Genomic DNA, 6557 nt, shown 5'->3' on the forward strand with positions numbered 1-6557 from the left:
TTCAGTGTAATCCGACAAGTGAGGTCTGGAGATAGTATGGTGTACGTAGACTTTATCCCTGCCTTGGGAGGTAGAGAGGTTGTTTTGAGTAGGCCTTCAGCTCAAGGAAAAACCTATTAAAAGATATAAAAAAAGGAGAATATTTGTGTAATCCCACAAGTGAGGTTTGGGATGGTAGAATCCACATAGACTCACCCCTACATTGAGAGGTAGAGGGACTATTTTCGATAGACCCTCGACTAAAGAAAGAATATATCATTAAATCGAAAATGGAAAGATTTACATAACCAAAAAAATATACCCAACGTAATCTTATAAGTAAGGTTTGGGGAGGGTTGATTGTACATAGACATCACCCCGACCTTGGGAGGTAGAGAGCTATTTACAATAGACCCTCAGTAAGGACAACCATATTAAAGAAGATCCAAAAAGGGAAGATTTACATTACAAGAAGATCAAACCAAAAAAGGTAAGTCATAAAAGATCTTACTTTTTGCCTTTAGAGAACTAGTCATATATATCTCTAAACAAAAATTCAATAGACCATCAACTTAAGGATAAGCATGTCAAAGCACATTAAAAACCATGACAACAAATCAAAAAATAAATCTTACTTTTTCATAAATTGATACCTCTATATGTTGACACCAAATTTTGGTTTGATAGATTAAGTATTAATACATTTTGAGTATTTTATTTTAAATAGTTAAAATTACATGTTTTTATCATTTTAATAAAATTTGTTGATAATCATCTCCTTTCTCAAAATATTAGGATTTTTATCGATTGTTATGTTTAAATTATTTTGTCACAACCAGATATTCATATATTTATTCATTTCTTATAAAATCATTACTTCTGTTCAATTGCATTTTTTTTTTACATATAATTGATTACGTTTATTAAATTTCTTCATATTCATTTTATTTTTATTTTTTCTGTTACATTATTAACATTCATTTTGATATTCTACGTAGTCTAATAATTCAATCAATTTTAAATACAATTTACATATACAAATATTTTTCCAATTGACAATTTTTAGGTCTCAACCTCAAGTCCATAACTTGGGGGTGAGATAATTTAAAATTAGGCCTAGAAATTTTCAGATTTTTATTGGTGTCACTTTTCTTTATTTTCCGATGACCACCACCTGACCAAGCACGGACAAACTCAACCCCCATTTTTGTGACGAAGTTCTCTGACAGACCATCCATTTTCTCCTCACTACCTCCCTGTTTCTCCATTTTTCTAGCATCCAACCCCCATTCTCTCCTTCTATTCTCCGACAACAAACCACCAGACATCGCCCCCGTTCCACCACTCAAAACCAGCCAGAAACCAGACCTCCACCCTTGCTGGAATAACACAAGACCACTAGATCCCTCACCTTTTCTTGTTGCTGCCAGGAAGCAACTTAAACTCACCAGCAAAAAGCCACCCTTTTCACGCCAAGCATACCCATCTCAGCCTCCTCCATTTTTCCGGCGAAACATCGCCGGAACACCACCCACCAGACCAACCGACCAAACTCTATCTCGGGCGAAAACCCCATTATGAATCCACTCAGCTGCTCTCCATTCCTTGCCTTCCCCTTCCCCTTTTTCGATTTTCTATTTGTTTTGCAGGTTATTGACATTGCCGAGCTCTTGCGAAACTCAAGTCCAGCTGGCAAACTCAAGGTATCAACTGAACAACAGTTCACCACCACAAACTCGAGCTCCGGCGAAACCAAACAAGCTTGGAGCTTCATAAATCAGAGCTCCGACGATCTTTTTTTCCTTTTGGCTTTCATCAACGTTATAGGTAATCCCTTAATTCAAATAACTCTCAGTACTTCTATATTTATTATTATTTATTCTAGTTGTTTTTGCAAGGTGATGTTGTCTTTTCGTTGAAATTAACTCCTTATTTTGCTTTAGCTGTGATTGTTTTATTTAGTTTTTATTTTTTATACTTTTCTATTTTTATTTTATTTTTCTATTGTCACCGCTATGGTATTATGAATATGGTTTATTTGCTTTTTTTTAAAAAAGAAAAAATTGTTTTACCCATTTCTTTATTTGAATCAATTTTGTTATACATTTAGGATATTATATGTCATTGTTTTGTTTGATTCTCTACCTTTGTTAGTGATTTGTATTTGATATTTATTTATTTACTTTTTCTACTTTTTAGTTTTGTTACGGGTGCCATGAAGTTTAGTGATTTTCGTTTGGATTGTTCATCATTTGTTTGATGTTCTAATAATGGGTAAAAGTATTAGATTGCTACTGTTTTTATCATCATTATATTTTTTGTTAATTTTATTAGCCTGATTGACTTTTATGTTGATAATTATTAATTTGTGTGTTGTCGTTATCGTATATCTCCTAATAGTTTTATTATTATTTCATTTACGGATTATGTGCAATAGTTCATTAGTTTGGCAACTAGTTCTTAGTTTAGTTGTTATTTCAATTTTTCTTTTATTATTATTTTTAATTGCATACTTATTTCTTCGGTAGTTTTGTCTTGATTTTGTGTGACACACGATTTTATTTTAATATTCTGCATTAATTGCTGATGTTGCCAAATTTTTTTTTCTTAGACTTCGTTTTTGTTTTCATTATTCAGTAGCAACTGGTGCTAATATTAGTTGGAAGCAAAATGGCCAATGAGAAAATCTCTCCGTCAGTTTTGGAGGTCTTTCCATTTTAAAAAGACTGTATTTTAGTTTAAGTTTACATATTTTATATGTTGAAATTTGTTGGGTTTTATTTGCTCTAAATTTCTTACCATAAATAAATTTTCTTTTTAGGAAAATATTTTTGACTGACTTATCCTTTTCTAGTAAGAAAATGTTTAGAATTCTATAAATAGAGACATGTTCCTTCTAGCTTAATCAGTATTCACAATGTAGTCTTAAATGTTTTAATAGTTTTGGTTAGGGACAGAATTTATGAGTCACAAGCTTGATAAGTTATCACTTGTGTGAACCTCCCATGTATTCCGAGTGAATTGGATGATATTGTTTCTCTCTGTATTTCGTACTCTCATGTTTATAGTGGATTGCTCATCTCCTTTGTGGACGTAGGTCGATTGATCGAATCACGTTAAATTTGTGTCTTTTGGTATATTTTTTCGTTGTCTTCTTACTTGTGGTCTTTCGAGGTTTGCTTTGTTAGCTTCCGCATTTACACCTGCTTATTTACGGTCCTAACAAAATTGACCGATGAAGAAATAACCGTCGATTTCTAAAGCTTTTCATGTTCATAAGATGGATTTTTATAATTAAGTTATTATTTGATTAATTCATATTTATTTATTTGTAACTCACACTTCTACTAAGTGTGTTTACATGTAACCAAGACTTGCTTCTTTGAAGCTATTTGAAAGGAGTTCGAATTATATTTTACAATTCATTAGTTTGTGTATATATCGATGTTCGACAAACTTTAGGTCGATGTTATTATTTTATTTTATCGTGTATATTGCATGCTTTATTTGTAAATTATTCTATTCTCGTCCTCAATTTGAAAAAAAATGAACTCAGTCGGGAACTACAGTTCTGAATTTCGAAGGGTGCTTGACTCCCTTTTCTTCGGAATAACTTGAACCCCTTATCTAGAATCAAATTGGTTTCATAGACATTTCTTATAAGTTAATTAATTAATCCGGTTTTCTAGTTTTCCAAAAAAAATTAGTTGGCGACTCCCTTTTAATCCCTTTAAACTCATTTTACCCTTTTTAACCCCTTTTACCCGTTTCAATTTTTTTAGCTAAATTTTTTTTAATTGAGTCATCGCGACGTTGCTCCTATTCAAAGGATGTCAACACTATAAATTAATTTTCAAAAAATTAAAGCATGTGAAAGAAAATTACTGTAAAATATCTACACAAATGGGGCAGAACCTAATGATCACAAAGCACAGTGAAAGAAACTATTTTGATGAATCAAACTATAGTAATAAGCATCTACATCTAGTATTCAACCAAAAGGAAGCGAGCGTGCACACACACATGTGCGTGTGTGTGTGTGTGTATATATATATATATATATATATATAGAGAGAGAGAGAGAGAGAGAGAGAGAGAGAAGCCATAGCATTTTGGTCAAAGGGATTAAATTCATACCTGCAATTTGTCCGTACAACAATCGTAAAGATTCTTGTACTTGTTACTTCACCAAAATGATGAAATGTTTGTTTTAGGGGATTTCTTTTATCAATATTTAAAGAGATAAACGTATCAAGATTACTGTAATCTGAAATTTTTTAACCGTTAGTGTAATACAAACAAAAAATATAAATGTGCTGAGTTGTGCTACCTAACCTTCCAAAACATAGAAAATTGTTTTGAGGTTTTGAGGGACATATTGTGGTTAGGGCTAAAGTCAAAGAGAGGGTGATCAAAGTGATGAAAAGGAAAATCTTGCAATCTTTATTTTTTTACCTTATTTTAAAGATCAATTGTTTTCATATTTGATGTCCATGTGAGGTAAGATTATCCCTAATAAAGACGACTTAATATCCACGTAGCGATAAGTTTGCTCTATAATTTTTTTATGAATATAACGTATTGATATACAATAGAGCATGCATTAGCAATTTGATGGGAAATCCTACAAAAAAAATAAGTAGGATATGACAACCTAGAGATATTAGGAAAAGGTAAGATAACAAAAGTTATTGGTTATTTTATTTTTTAGTCGAACAAACACCTTTTATTGAAAAACATTCGGAGCATCATTACAACATCTCAAGTACCCAATGTTAACGGAATATATCCTCCATGATATGACGATCTTACTCACTGATGCATTTACAACTTGCGCAGGCATTCTTTTATTTCTTATCGAAAGAAAATTTACCAAACTATTTTCTCATGCAATTTTGTCTAGTAGTCTTTCATCGTAACAAATCGATTTTGTACTAGATCTTGAGAGAACTTATCATGAAACCCTCCAAGAGTGTACTTCTTTTCAAGAGCTCTATCATAAAACTTCTCTCAAGCATACAAAACAACTCAATCTTCGTTATGATTCTCCTACTACGACTAAGTACTACTATTATAATCACACTTTCATGTTCTTGAGTTTTATTATTTTCTTAAAAATCTTTCAATAATGAAATACTAACAACTTCTCATGAAATGTTCTTTTAATTTGTTCAATATCACTCCCACTACTTGAGATAGTAGTTTTCTTATGTCTAGTAACGTTTCTCCCACTACTTAAGTGCAATGGGACGTCAATTCTGACAATACCCATTAGATGTTATTGAGCGTATGAATTTACAATTAACTTATTTGTTATTTCTTTGTTCAATTCCCGTAAAGATAATTACTTCTAGGAACATGGTTTACTAAAATTATCCTTTTCTAGAAATCAGAAAGTTGTGTTAACTATTGACTTACTTTCTTTAGGACACTATAATAAACCTTGTTTCATTCTTTAGGATATCCAATTAACACACACATTCCGTTCTTAATTTCAATTTTTCTTATTCTCCCACTCAGCACATGAGCTGAACAATCCTATATCTAAACATGTCACAGATTAGACTTACGTCAAATCCAACTAGTTCTATAGTTTCTCAAGGTACTAATATGAGAGAAATTGAATTCAGAATGTGATGCGTAGTTATTAAAATCTATCCCAAAAGGAACAAAATAACTAATAATAAGTCAATAATTAATCTCATCATCTTCATAAGAGTCTAATTATTTTCTCTTCCACACCAATCTATTATGGAGTGTCTAATGTAGACAATTGAAAGACAATTATTCTATAAGATAAGTGACTTATGAGCTAAGAGGTTTACGTTACTACAATCAGATGTAGTAACTTTATATATTTTTCATGATGATACTTTCACATGTTTTAAATATTTTGAGTTTATCAAGACATTTAGACTTATAAAACATCAAAAAATATATTCATATCACAAGTAATTTTCCTTCAAAACTCAATTTCACCTCTTGCCCATGTGCTCATTTATTACACAAATCAGAATAGATTAATTATAACTTATCACTACCTCTTAAATCCTTTTTAAGAGGAAAACTAAGGTCTCTTAGTCATTTTTCCTTATAAACAAAACGTACATATTGGTAGTGACTTCACTTTTCAATGAACAGTTATGTTCAACCATTAACCAACCTCATAATTCTATTCAGAGTAAATGACTTAGACCCTAATGTACATATAAGTCTCATTCAATTTAAAAAATATCTTCCCTTATGAGACAGATTAGTATAATTTTATTTTCTCATACTAGTAAAATAATAATGCATAAATATACCACAAGAAATAAAATATTTATCAAACCCAATGATAGAAGATTTAAAAATAAATATATTATATGCTCATCTCTTATCTGGTTAGAAACTTAAAATAATTTCTTCTTACATAAGGTACATATACAATGCATTCATTAAGTTAATATCTTATCTGTACCAAAAGAAAATCTTAAGTAGTACTAAGTGGCTGTGTAATATCTATTGAGAATATAAGAGGCATTACTTAAAATAGATCATAATATTTTGAATAATTCCGAATAACAAAATTCAAGGCT

General features: G+C 30.9%; 1 long non-coding RNA gene across 1 annotated transcript; it reads left to right on the top strand.

Annotated features, from left to right (window-relative positions):
* Positions 1-1069: 1069 nt before the first annotated feature.
* Positions 1070-2961, top strand: LOC109121040 (uncharacterized). The gene is made up of 2 exons (XR_002028449.3): positions 1070-1806; positions 2617-2961. It is a non-coding gene; the product is annotated as an uncharacterized lncRNA (long non-coding RNA).
* Positions 2962-6557: the final 3596 nt, after the last annotated feature.

This window comes from Solanum lycopersicum, chromosome 9 (genome assembly GCF_036512215.1).
Source record: "Solanum lycopersicum chromosome 9, SLM_r2.1".
In the NCBI taxonomy this organism is placed as follows: Eukaryota; Viridiplantae; Streptophyta; class Magnoliopsida; order Solanales; family Solanaceae; genus Solanum; species Solanum lycopersicum.